The following is a 14,045-nucleotide window of genomic DNA, read 5'->3' on the forward strand; positions in this document are numbered from 1 at the left end:
ACTTTTATTATTATATATTCCATGATCGACACAACTAGAGACACTATTCACCACTTTTACTATGTTAGGTTCCATGTTGTGGATAATGACAAACAATTTTTCATCATGGGGAATATTTAGATATTACTTTTTGAAACATGCCTTTAACGTGGAACTATCAACACAAATGAGAAGACACAATCCAATTGTGACATGATACTACTAATACAGTGGTTGCATGCAAACCATTATCGCAAATATGTACAAAATACTACGGTTGCGTACAAGTGTCCACATTCTTCCTTGTGATGTATTTTGGTATGAAGAACAATATTTTTACCATTAAAATATGTGATGAGGCATGCGATTGTCCTTCCTAATATCATATTTCATCATCTCTTTTTTCTAATAACACAATCGGTTTTTTCCATTTTATTTCTATTTTATCCTCATTATTTGTCACATTCAACATGATTGGATTATGTGTCTGAAGATTATCATTTTTATAGTAATCTAAAAAATTTTCATGCCTTGGTGTGTTTTGGTTGGGTGATATGTGTTTTACAGGACTTAATTGGACACCCTTTTACTTTTGTGATGAAAAGAATAGGTGCAAAATTTTATGTGAGCAATCTTTTGCTGGAGAAGGTATTTCCACCAATACTAAAAATGAATAATTATTCTATAACATAAGATGTGTAAGTCAGATAACCATATGTGTAAGCTAGCACAACTGTATAAATAGAGACTTTTTGCGACTAAAGAATTTGAAAAGAATGGAACCATTGTTGCAGAAATTTTCATCAGCAATACTATCATTTTAATTTTGTAATTATTTACCTTTTACTATAACTAATATTGTAAATCATCCTATGAAGTTTCATTACACCATTTCAGACCATTCATCTTAATGAAGTTGAAGCAATGGCATGATACAAGAGTTAGTCAATTAGTTTTTTTGTAATGGATACTAAATATAGGCACTTATCTATTTTTAACTGAAAAGTGGTTAACTTCGTTGATACCAGAAAACAACCACTAGAAGTTATGATAGTTAGAAAGTTTTTGTATAAAAACTAAGAGAATTGTATTATTTTTATATTAAAAAGAACCTATTTCTTAATACAAGAAGTTCTTGTTGTTTCCAACCTTGGTGAGTTAGTGTGTGTGTGTGCATGTGTTTGCCTTTGATTACCGATTGTATTGTAGAGAAAGGGAAACTCTACAGTCATGTTTATCCTCATTTTCATTTGTTTTCATCATTAAATTTGTAAAATTGTTTTCTTTCTATGCATTTATGCTTCACAAACTCAATTTGTCATTTTCTATACGCAGGACATATTCATGTTTTTATGCTTGTAAATTATTTTATATAGCATAACAATACTCTATTTTATTCACTATAGTGTATTTTCTATAGCATATCCATACTTTATTAGTTGTAGAGTATTTTTTTGCACTATGGTTTTTCTCTATTTTATTTCAATATCACTAGCAATTATTTCATAAACAACAATTGTAGTAAATTTTTGTAGCAACATGTAACAATAGAAGAACATTTTCTTTTTTTCAAATAACATGATCATTGAACTAAATTTTTGTAGGAATAAAAAATAGATTTATCTTTTAATTGTTATATTGATTTTGAATTGTTCTAGGAATTAGTTGATAATTAGTTTAATTGACCAATCATGGTATGCTATTTTGATTTTTCTTGTAACTATTTGTACATTACATGTTAATAATTTGTAACTTCACTCAAATACTAGTAAGTACAAAAGGAATAACCAATAAATGCACATATAGTGTTGAGCATTTTGAAAACCCATGTTCCTAGATTCATATATAGAGTAGGTTCCATGTAAGTACATTGTAGGAGCCCATCACTTTTTGGCACCATTGCCAGGGAAATGCTAGTTTTTGGGATCTATTGTGTTGTATTTTCTTGAGAAGTGAGTCATGAAAGAATGAGGAGAAAGAGGTAAGTTAGGAATATTCTTTCCTAAAAATCCTCCAAAACCAATTCCAAAGAAATAAGTAAAGTAAGAAGTTTTCCCCACTTATGAACTTTCCCAAGAGAAAAATTAAGAAATCGTTAATTAAAAACCTCCACATTTTGATTTCTAGTATTTGGAACTAAATGGGAAAAATCTGGATCTACTGGTTAAGGGCTTTAAGCTTTTTTGTTCAACATAGAGGCTAGGGAAAATGGTCATGAAAAGGAAAGACAAGAAAGGTAGGAAATACATAATGGGAGAGAGAAAGAAGAAGAAGAATATCCTCCTTTTCCAATAAGGGAAACAATGGATGATGCTAAAATGAATAACATCAACCCTTTAGTTATTCTGGTGTTTTATGGATTTCTTACTAAGGACCCTAACACTTTATTGTTTGAATTTGAAGTTATGTGTAGAACCTATGATTATAAGACAAACTATACAAATTTAAGGTTGTTTCCTTCAACTCTGAAGGATATTGCTCTAATATAGTTTATGGGAGTCAAAGGAGGAAGTATGGGTACTTGGGAAGAAATAAAATAGATATTTCTCACAAATTACAAAGATTTTTACAAAGTAGGGGAAATAAGAGATGAAATTTTTAGAATGACGCGAAGGCAAAATGAGACCTTAGAATATTATGTTGAATTCTTGTAGTTTAGCTACAAACATTTAATGAATTGTAAACTAGATGACGCATTATTAAAATTGGTCTTATTAAGAGGGATTATAGAGGAATTAATGGAAACATTATATCTTATTGATACTAGAGATATTTATCATCTCACGTATGAGGAAGTAAGGGAGTTTCAAAAAAATTATTCAAGGGAAAATATGAGGAAAGGAAGAGGAACAAGAGGTTTAACAACCTCAGCATATAAAAATAACCCTAGGATATCTAAAGTTGAGATTGATAACTTATTATAAGGTATGAAAACTGGTATATTGAATTTATTGTCTATGTTGTTAGATGCTCTACAAACATGAGAGAAAAAGAGGAAAATGAAAAAAACGTTAGCCATATTTGTCTGATATCTACCAAGAAACATCCTAGGAATGAGTGTTCATTGGCTATAGTGAAAGTATGCAACCTATATTAAGAAAACCATGGTATAAATGATTATCCCCAATTGTGAAGATTGAAAGAAACATATCAATCAACCAATCTTTGAGCAAGCTAACATTATTAGTCATAGGAGATTTGGACAATTTCCTCAATCTTTTAAACCTGTCTATTCAACATTGATACAATTCTCAAATTAATTAAGCAATTTTCTATGAATCAACAACCTTGGAATCCATCTCTATTATATCCTTAGAATTATTCAACTCCTCAAAATCAATAGTTGTATTCACATCCACAATATTTTCCAACACTAGGTGCTTAATGATTTGTGCAGCAAATGAATAGACCCTATCAAATTGGCCACATTAACAACAACGATTGTAGTCTAAGTCACCCCAATTGCAAAATCATAATCATACACCTAGGCCATCTTAGTTACTTTCTCAACCAAATCTAAACCTGAATACTAGCGTAGGTCAATCTAATTAACTAGTACATCCAAATTAATTAGTTCAATTAAGTCAACCAATTTACGCTGATGAGTTCAGTGAATCTTCAACTTTTACCACTATTGTAGTTAACTTTCAAGTTATAGATTTGAGGTCTGAAAAAATATTGAAACATCCAAAAAAACCCAAGATTAGATATGTGAATCATGAAAATAAATAATATGAAAAGGAAGATGAATAATTGCTACCAATTTTTGATAATCCAATCTAACAAGAAATACAACAATCTTATAAATGTTAATCTCCACCATCTCCTGAAAGGCTTCGTAAGGAGAAGATGCCTTTGCAACTAGCCTTTCATATTCCCAAGGAATTAAACAATTTTTTTAAAATACATATAATTTAAGATATTAAATATGTTCCAACTTATAATAAAGTATAATGGATTTGTTTATTAAAAATCTAGGGAAAAGGAAACAAGATCCTCTATGTATTCAAGTAACTTATTAACCATTCAAAATTATGCTTGGAAAATCTATTAATCCAAAATATGGAGATCCTAATACCCTTGTCATTCAAGCTCGTATAAGGATGTAGATTATTTAAAATACTTTAATAGAGCTAGGAACAACCATTAATTTTTTGATTGATAATGTTATGAAAAGTTTAAATCTTCAAGATTTCATAAGGCAAACCCCAACTATAATATAATTGGTTGAAAATAAACATTAACACCCAAATAAATATGGGAAGACATAATCAAGATTGTGGATTCATGGAAATATCCTATAATTTTTCTTGTTTACATACTAAAATTAGCACAAAGTGGTATCCATTGATCATAAGATGACCATGGTTACCAACCATATATGCTTATATAGTGTGCCACTTAGAAAATTTGACAATATCTCAAGGGAAATCAATAAAAAGGCTGAAATTGTGTCATCCTACAAAATCCATTGAAGAAATTGAAGAACCATTATGGATTCATATGAATGATAAAAATAATTATTCTAGTGACTTATTGACACCAATTCTCACTATGGATCATGCACTAACTTGAAAGAACCAATATATGATAGAATAATTTCTAATTTTATTCAAATATTTATTCTTCTACAAAACAATTAAGGAAATCTACAACTGAGAAAATATTAACAATGAGTCAAGTTCACCTGAAATTTTAATCATTAACATTCATGAATCTTCTATAGAGAAAATAATTAAACATTAATATTTGGAAGAACATTTCACAGAACAATTTGGAAATTCTGTTAAGAAAATTGAAATATTTCCAAGGAAGTCATTGAATATCAATAGTAAACTATAGTCGATTTTAGGATCGATAACTATAAGAATTGTTATAGAAATAGTCATAATAACTTTCATGGAATTATAAATACATGATATTAGAATAGACCCATCCATTTGTATGCACTATATTCATATTCTTGATGGAGTAATTCCCATGAGACAACTTTAGTGTTGCATGAATCCAATTTTTAAGGGCATTGTAAGGGAAGAGTTACAAAAACTCTTGATAGAAGGGTTCACTTACCCTATTTCTAATGATGAGTGGGTTTCACCACTTGTAATTCTTCTAGAAAAAGGAAGTAAATGGATAGTCTATATATACTAGAAATGGATCAATAAATCTACCAAAAAGGTATTTTCCATTGCCATTTATTGTACAAGTGTTGGGCTCTTTGGTAGGGAAGAAGTATTTCTCCTTTTTGGATGGTTTTAATGGATACAATAAAATACATATTTCTCTAAAAGATTAATAAAAACCACATTTACTTACCCTTAGGGAACCCTTTATTATATAGTATTTCTATTTGGATTGTATAATATACCTGCAACGTTTCAAAGAGCTATTCTAAGTATATTTTTTGATCTTATTCTTGAAACTGTTGAATTTTTCACAATTGATTTTACTACTTTTGGGGTTGGGTTTGATGAGGCTTTGGCTAAATTGGAAAATGTTCTTTAGAAATGTGTAGAAAAACATCTTTCGCTAATTAAGAAAAATTCTTCTTAATGATCAATGCATAAATTGTTTTGGGACATCTTATTTTAGCACAAGGAATTTAGGTAGAACCAACAAAAATAGTTGTTATTAAAAATATACTTGTTCCTACTAAACAAAGAGATATGATGAGTTTTTTAAGACAATGTTGGCTATTATCAAATGTTTGTCAAAAAGTTCAAAAAGATGGTTTCACCATTGTTTGTGTTACTTGGTGAAGCGTATTTGTGTGTTTGGAAAAAATCTTGTTAACAATCTTTTGAAACTTTGAAAAAAAGGTAACCATTGCTCCTATTTTGTAAGGACCAAATTGGAATCTATTACTTCATATTTATTCTATTTCTTATGATAAAGTTTCGGGTGTTGTGTTTGGACATAAATAAGATGTAGAATTGCATGCTATTTACAATATCAATAGAAACCTTACTCATCAAGAGCTAAATTATACAGTCATTGAAAAATAATTCTTAGCATTTGTGTACACCATTAACATGTTTAGACATTATATCATTGGGTATCCTACTTTTGTGCATACAAATCATTTATACATTAAATATTAATGGATAAACTAGTTATTAATGGAAGGATAATTTGTTGTTTTCTTCTTCCCTGGGAATTTGATATTACTATATTTTAAACTTGGTCGTGAGAAAGTGGTTGTAGATTTCCTTTCAAGGATCATAAGTGATAAAGTATATGAGTTGTTAGATTGTTATTTAATATATGAACATCTATTTTTAGTTTCAATAATGATACCATGGTTTGCAGATATGAAAATTATCTATTCGATCACAAGTTTCCTCAACATTTTCCATCTTGAGAAAAAAATGCTCTAATATGGAAAAGTGCACCATACATGGATAAAAGGATATTTGTTCAAGCGAGGACTAGATCAAGCTCTTTGAAAATTTGTTAGGGAATATTAATTAAATGTTATCTTAAAGTATTTCCATGATGAGCCATGTGGTGGACATTTTGCAGCTATAAGAATAGCTAAGAAGATACTTTCTATTGGATATTGTCGGTAACCACTGCACAAGGATGCAAAAGAAGTTTAAGACATTGTGATGCTTGTTAGAGAATGGGTTAGCCTACCAAATCATAAGAGATTCCAATTCAACCATTAATTTATTTGGATCCATTCGAAAAATGGGGAATTAACTTTGTTGGAACAATCAATTTAAGTATATACTAGTATGTATCGATTATCTTACTAAGTGGGTGGAAGTGAAACCATTGAAGAGTATTCAAGATAAAAACATTGTTAAATACTTGTATCACAACATATTCATAAGATATGGAGTGCCTAGGGAAATCATGTCTAATATATGAGCATAGTGTACATAAAAATTAGTAAAGACCCCACGAATTAGCAGAAGATCAAGCACCGAAAGAAGACACCATACCATCCTTAAGCTAATGGATAGGTTGAAGTAACTAACAAATAATTGGAAAATATATTAACAAAAAAGTTCATTTCCATCATAAAGACTGGGAAAAAATATTTCCAAAGGTAGTATGGGCTTACTGAACTACATGCAAAACATCATCATGTTTCACAACTTATGAGATAGTGTTTGACAAAACTATACTATTGTCTACTGAGTTTGAAATTAAGACTTTAAGAACAAAAATGGAATTGGGGATAAGTATTTTAGTACATAAGGAGAAATAATAAAGTAGCTTAATTAATTAGATGAGTTTAGGTAGCAAGCTCAACATAACACAAAAACAACTCAATAGAAAAGATATTGATGGCATGATCAACATATAAAGAATAAATTATTTTAATTAGGTGATTGGGCAATGATGTATGACTCAAGGTCCAAAATTTCAAAAAATTAACCACAATATGGTTGGGACCCTATGGATTTGAGCATTTGTATGAGAATGAAACTATGAAATTGCAAACCATTGATGATGAAAAGTTACCACTTTTAGTCAATAGCCACCATTTGAAATTAATTAAGAAACTAGAGTCCCAAGGAGGAATTTACTCAAAAGCTTCATCAACACCAAGATCTAAATTTAGTTGAGGTCCTAGCTCGGCCATGGATTTATTTAAATCCCTCATACATATCCTCTCCCCCTCCATTTAAAAAACCACTTACAATAAAAACTAGTGATGGCCTTGTAAGCTACAATCGCTCTAAAAGTTTTATTGTGGAATAATGAAACATATATATATATATATATATATATATATATATATATATATATATATATATATATATATATATATATATATATATATATATATATATATATATATATATATATATATATATATATATATATATATATATATATATATATATATACATACTGCAAAAAAAACAACAATAAAACTACAAAATGTTTTAGTAGCAACAATCGTAAACCTTATCAAAACAACAATTCATAGTAATAGTGAAGTTATTTAAAAAAAAATGTCTAAAATATCATAATTAATCAATGCACTTGTTTTTGAGACTTTGTAAATTTTATATCAGAAACTCAATCAAGTGTAATTGTAGGAACTTTCATCAGTCGTGTATGCCAAGAGTTCAATATTACACTGGCTTCAAAATTCCTTTACTACATAAGAAATCAATAGCCACAAATTCCAAAATGTAATGAATGGCCACTGCTAGATTTATCTGTAGCAGTCACCAAGTATATGAAAATTACAAGAACCTTCTATAACAAAAGTGATTCCTTGACCTTTAAATACCATATGTTATGTAACTTCATTACTTTTATTTAATTTCTTTATTTAATTTCATGTGTCGTATTAGCCTTGTTGGAAAATGGCCCAAAAATGGATCCAAATATGCTCTTTAACACTCCTGAAGTCTTCAAGATTTTCCTAAGGATCATTCAAAAATCACAACAATCACATGCCTAGAGCCCTTGGAAGGGTGGAAAAGCACTATCAGGAGGTAAAAACCAGAGAAAACCATGAAAAAAATAGAGTATTGGGGGCGTACATAGAGAAATGCACAACAGCCATCAGAACTCGCTGATCAACGACCTAGATCTAAGTGGAAAATCGCAATCGGCCAAACACAAAGGAGGACATAGGGTTGGGCGGAAGAAACCCCCAATCAGCGATCTCTGTTCGGCAGGTCGCAATCGGCTGAGGCAATTGGCAGATTAAAGGTAGACACATGACAGAACCAGGCCGATGTGATATCATGATCTCCGATATCGGTGGAGCGCAATCGGCGGGGACATATGCCATGTTATATGGAAAGACCTCTGGGTTGGGTGATATGCGATTGCGACAAGTTGCATTGCAATATTGCATCGGAACATTGCGAAGGGGTGGGCATTTACATAGATATGTGTGCGACCCAATGAACTGGACCTGACGATGTTCTGAATAATATTTCATAAAATTTGAAATCTGTAGAAAGGCCTTTTTCAATGCATTTTCGCAGTTTGATACGTATTTATAAAATACAAAGGGAACCTTGGGGCAGTGCCGATGCGATAAGACCCGGACCCGAAAGGGTTCAGGAATGAAAATTTATAATATTTTTTAGGTCCGCCAAAGCCATTTTTCATGTATTTTCAATATGTTTACGTATTTCAAAATACAACGAAAATACACAAGGACATGCCATCTGCCGCATGTGATAGCGACCCTAAGGGTAGACCCAATAGATGAATAGGCCATATTTGAGGACTTTTGAAGTCAGAAATGTTGAGAGCTTAGTAGGATTTCTCACAGTTGTAGTGTTTTTTGTTTAAAATAGAAAACAGTCATTGTTCACATTTAAAAGGATAAAAGAGGCCCAAAGACCCATTCTATCACAGAGCAGAGGCTGGGAATGGTTTCCGGGAGATAGAGGCTGGAAAGCGATCATGGAGCATCACAACATGATGTAGCCTGAAATGTAAATATCATGGAGCAGACAGCACAAGTCATCCAAACCAATAAACGATCATGGAGCAGAGAATGCAGCTCATCCAAAACAACAAAAGTGATTGTGGGGCATCTCTGGCATGAGAGAGCTCCCAGACAGCGCAACAAACTAACAGAATGTAGTTACTCTGCTGTCAGAAGAAGAAACCTCCGAGCCCATGCTTGCCTAGTCAGGGCATCAAACAGTTAAAGGGATAGAGAGGATAGATTAAGACACTCCAAGCCTTTGAGAGCTCAGGAGCATTGTAAAAGGCCTATAAATGGCTGAAAGTTAAATGTAACAAGGGTTCAACTTCTGGAGACTATTGATACTTTGCTACTCAAGCTTCTCATCTTCATTCTAGCAATATAAGCTTCTTTTGCTGTTATATGTTCAATTTCCATTTTCTCTTCTGTTCTAAGCTTGCACTTGAACAGGTTGTTCATGTTTCTTCTGTGTCTAATGCCAGATAACTGTCATCTTATCTCTACGTTGATAAATTAGATTTGCAAGCTTCATTTACTTCCTGTAGCTGGCCATTCATATGTGTTTATATATGCATCTGTTGTTATAGTCAGTATTCTCCATCTATCCATTGAATCTACAAACTATTGAGCATTAGTGGTCTAAAGCCTTATAAAGCTAAGGGTGTTCATGCATGTCTTGAGTAAAAACAGAGTTGAAACGATTATCTGTCTTGATCCAAACCATCATCCATTCCAATAGTTCAGAGAACAATATTGAAGATTATATGTTACCAGGCATCTCCGAGCTGCAACCTATGAGAGATTCCTGGAGTGATAAAATAATTGGTGATGTTTCCAGGGAGAGGAGACTAAATCTCAGCTTCCCTGGGAGATGACACAGATCTGACTTTGATGATAGACAAAGTCTAGGCACATTTTTTGGTTGTAATCATCTATCTGGTGACTCTACTAGAGGACAAACATTTTTGGCAACTCCACTTCATAGTTCTGGCTCAGTTTGTGAGGCATACTTGGAGAAATACTCAGAAGTCACAAGCTGACCCAATACCTGATCCTGAAAAAATCATCAAAGAAAGAAAGGTAATTCAGAAAGGAGCATCAGGCTCAAGTAAATCTAAACAATATTCTATATCTCTTCAAGAAAATCCTGTAATAGAACAAATACATGTTGAGAGTATAGCTTCTAATACTAGCAGTGAAGAAAAAATATTAGAGATTCATAGAGCTCCTTATTCTTTAGGTTCTCCTTTTGTTGTAAGCCCAAAGGAAACCTCACCTCCTATCCATCATTCTCTAGTCTTTTTAGTCACTCCTCAACCCTTTATCATTCAGACTGCGAATACCTTTATAGCCACCACAACTATGGCAGGACCACAAGCACCTACCAAAATGGAAAGAATCATAGCTGCTAGATATGGACCTCTAGTACTGCCTACTCCTTTCAATGCCATGCCTACTGGGGAATATCTAAAGTATATGCCTAAGTTCACTGGGACTGAAGGTGTTACAACTGAAGAACATCTTGAATCATTTTATAGCTATGCTGATAACCTAGACATTAGTGAAGATGATGTCTGGATGAGAGCCTTTGTCCAAAGCCTAGATGGAGAGGCTAGAAAATGGTTTAGAGAACTAACCCCAATATCTATAGCAGATATTGAGGCTTTAGATGATGCATTCCTAAAGCATTAGGGGGATAAGAAGGATCTACTCTACTACCACACCAAGTTTGGCAACTTAAAGATGGGAAATGGTGAGTTGCTGTATGATTTTAATAAGAGGTTTAACTGCATGTACAGCAAGATACCAGCTGAAGTAAAACCCACCACTACCTCTGCTAGACTCATCTATGCCAGTGCCTTTGATTCTGACTTCTGTTTACTATTGAGGGAGAGGCGATGTGCTACTTTGGTTGATATGCAGGAAGCAGCCTTGGAATTAGAATCAAACATCATCACTACAGAAAAGCTTAAGGGAAACGTTGATAGAAGAACACAGAGAGGCGAATCTTCATCATCTTCAGATCCCAAGATCAATAAAATGACTAAGATAATAGAGTCATTAGCCTCCGAGATATCCAAATTAAAATTTGAGCAGCACCATGGGAAAGGAAGAGTTCCTAACACCTTTGCTCCTCCAAATCCAAATCCATATAGAAGAGCTAATGAGTAGTTGTAGATTTTGAAAAGAAGAAAAGATGCCAATGAAGACCAAAGGGTAAAGCCACTTTTCAGAACGCAGTCATGGAGGAAGAGCAGTTTGTAGAAGATGATGAGATCCATTGTTTTGAAGACAAAGGCAATGCCCCTTTTTTTACCCTAGCTGCCTATGAAAAGTCATTATTCAATGACCAGATCAGCCAATAGTGGGACAATGAAGTTGTTCTACAAACTAAAGATTAGCACAGATATAATCTGAGGTTGAAGATGAATAATGCCAAGGAAACTCCTATTCAAAGATCTGTTGTCCCTGCAATATAGCAAGCTAATAAGCAGAGGCAACCGACAGTTGATCCCATCATCCTCAAAGCTCCAGCGATAGAGGTAAGAGACCTTAACAAGTCTCCTTCTCCTTTCAATTTTGAATCAGAAATCCAGAATCTAAGAATACCTATACCTCTAATTGAACTAGTGAAGAATGAGTCCTTCAAGAAATCTATCCTCGAGGCCCTTGAGCCTAAATCCATCCAAGCCTTCACCGATTATGTAAATATGCAAGATGACAAACCAACTGTTATTGTCAGCCCAATGATTGAAAATTGTGAAGACAGCTCCCCATCATTCTATGTTTCTCTGACTATTCATGACAAAATCCTTCATAATTACCTTCTGGACACTAGAGCCAGCCATAATATAATGCCCAAGGTTGTCATGTATAAATTGGGTCTTGACATTACCAAGCCTTATTATGACCTGTTTTCTTTTGACTCTAGAAAACTGAAATATCTGGGATTAATCAAGGACCTAGCCATCACTTTGTCTTAGCTGCCCATGAAGAGCAAGATGATGAATATTGTGCTAGCAGATGTACCCCCAAAGTTTGGCATGTTGCTTTCCAGAGGTTGGATCAAGAGATTAGGTGGAACATTGCAAAATGATCTATCCTACGCTACTCTCCCATTGTTTATAGGTGAGAGCAGGAGATTATACAGAGAAGCTCGTTAGCTTATATTATCAGTGATGAAAGTAATCCCACTAATCATCCCATCTATGTTGTCGACACTAATTTTGGAGCTTGTTTTATTTAGATTGAAGAATCTCAGTTGGCCTCCACGCAACTTAAAAAACCAGGTTGCCATATTGCAGAGGAAGAAAGCCCACAGATTTGGGATATGTTCTTTGATGGGACTTGATCTAAGGAAGCTGTAGGGGCAGGTGTAGTCCTTGTGTCCCCCACACAGGAATGCATTCATTTATCTTTCAAATTAACTTTTTAGGTCACAAATAACATAACAGAGTATGAAGCCTTGATATTAGGCTTAAATGTTGCTAAAGAAATGGGCATCAAAGGCCTGAAAGTGTTTGGAGACATAGACCTCATTATTCAGCAGGTCAGTAAAACTTTCCAAGTAAAGCATCCAAGGCTGAAAGCATACACAGATGAAGTATGGAAGCTCAAGGACTCTTTTAATAATTTCAGCATTTCTTACATCCCGAGAATGAAGAACCAGCTTGTCGATTCCCTTGTTGTGTCTGCTAGCATGTTTATTCCTCCTCTGCCTCCTAAATTGACGTATGCAGTTCAAGTGAAATATAGACCGTCTCTGCCTGACAACGTCAAATATTACAAAGTTTTTGAAGATGATGTTGAAATTAATAGGTTTTTACAAGTCGTTGAGGAATTTTCTGAAATGCACATCGACCAAGAAAATGAAACCATGGAAGAATGCAGCTAGTCCAAGCTAAAGGACGAGATCGGTAGAGGAAGCATTATTCAGCTGCCTAGTAACCATATACCCAAGGGATTAGTGCCTCTAGAGAAGCTATTCGATCATAAAAATGTGCCTTATAAGCCTGCCAAAAAAGAAAATGAGTCTACTGTTCGTAAACATAATATAGGGAGCCCAGCTCATCCGAAATACACATTTGTATTCTGCCCAGAATTCCAAGTATTGCACCCTCATCAAGCAATTCACTGATGTTTTTGCCTGGGAATACGATGATCTTCAAACCTATGACACAAACAACATTCAACATAAGATTCCAGTGGAAAATAACACCATCCCTTTTAAGCAGAAATTAAGACCTATCAGCCCTCTCTTATTGCCTTTGATTGAGAAAGAAATCAAGAAGCTGTTGGATGCCAAAATCATAGTTCCCCTAAGGTATTCAAAGTGGATAGCTAACCTTGTGGTAGTAAGAAAGAAAAATGGATAAATTAATCTGTGTTGACTTCAAAAATCTGAACAAATGCTCTAAAAAAGATCACTACCCCCTGCCTAAGATGGAACACTTGCTGCAAAAAGTTTCAAGGGCTACAGTCATGTCTTTCTTAGATGGATTTTCAGGTTACAATCATATTGCTATACATACAAAATATTAGGAAAAGACCACCTTCACTACTCCTTGGGGCACTTTCATGTACTCCAAGATTCCTTTTGGACTGATGAATGTTGGGGCTACTTTTCAGAGGGCCATGGACATAGCCT

The sequence above is a fragment of the Pinus tabuliformis genome, chromosome 1_2, assembly GCF_031772625.1.
Source record: "Pinus tabuliformis cultivar Carrire ecotype Pingquan chromosome 1_2, CPIR1, whole genome shotgun sequence".
NCBI lineage: Eukaryota > Viridiplantae > Streptophyta > Pinopsida > Pinales > Pinaceae > Pinus > Pinus tabuliformis.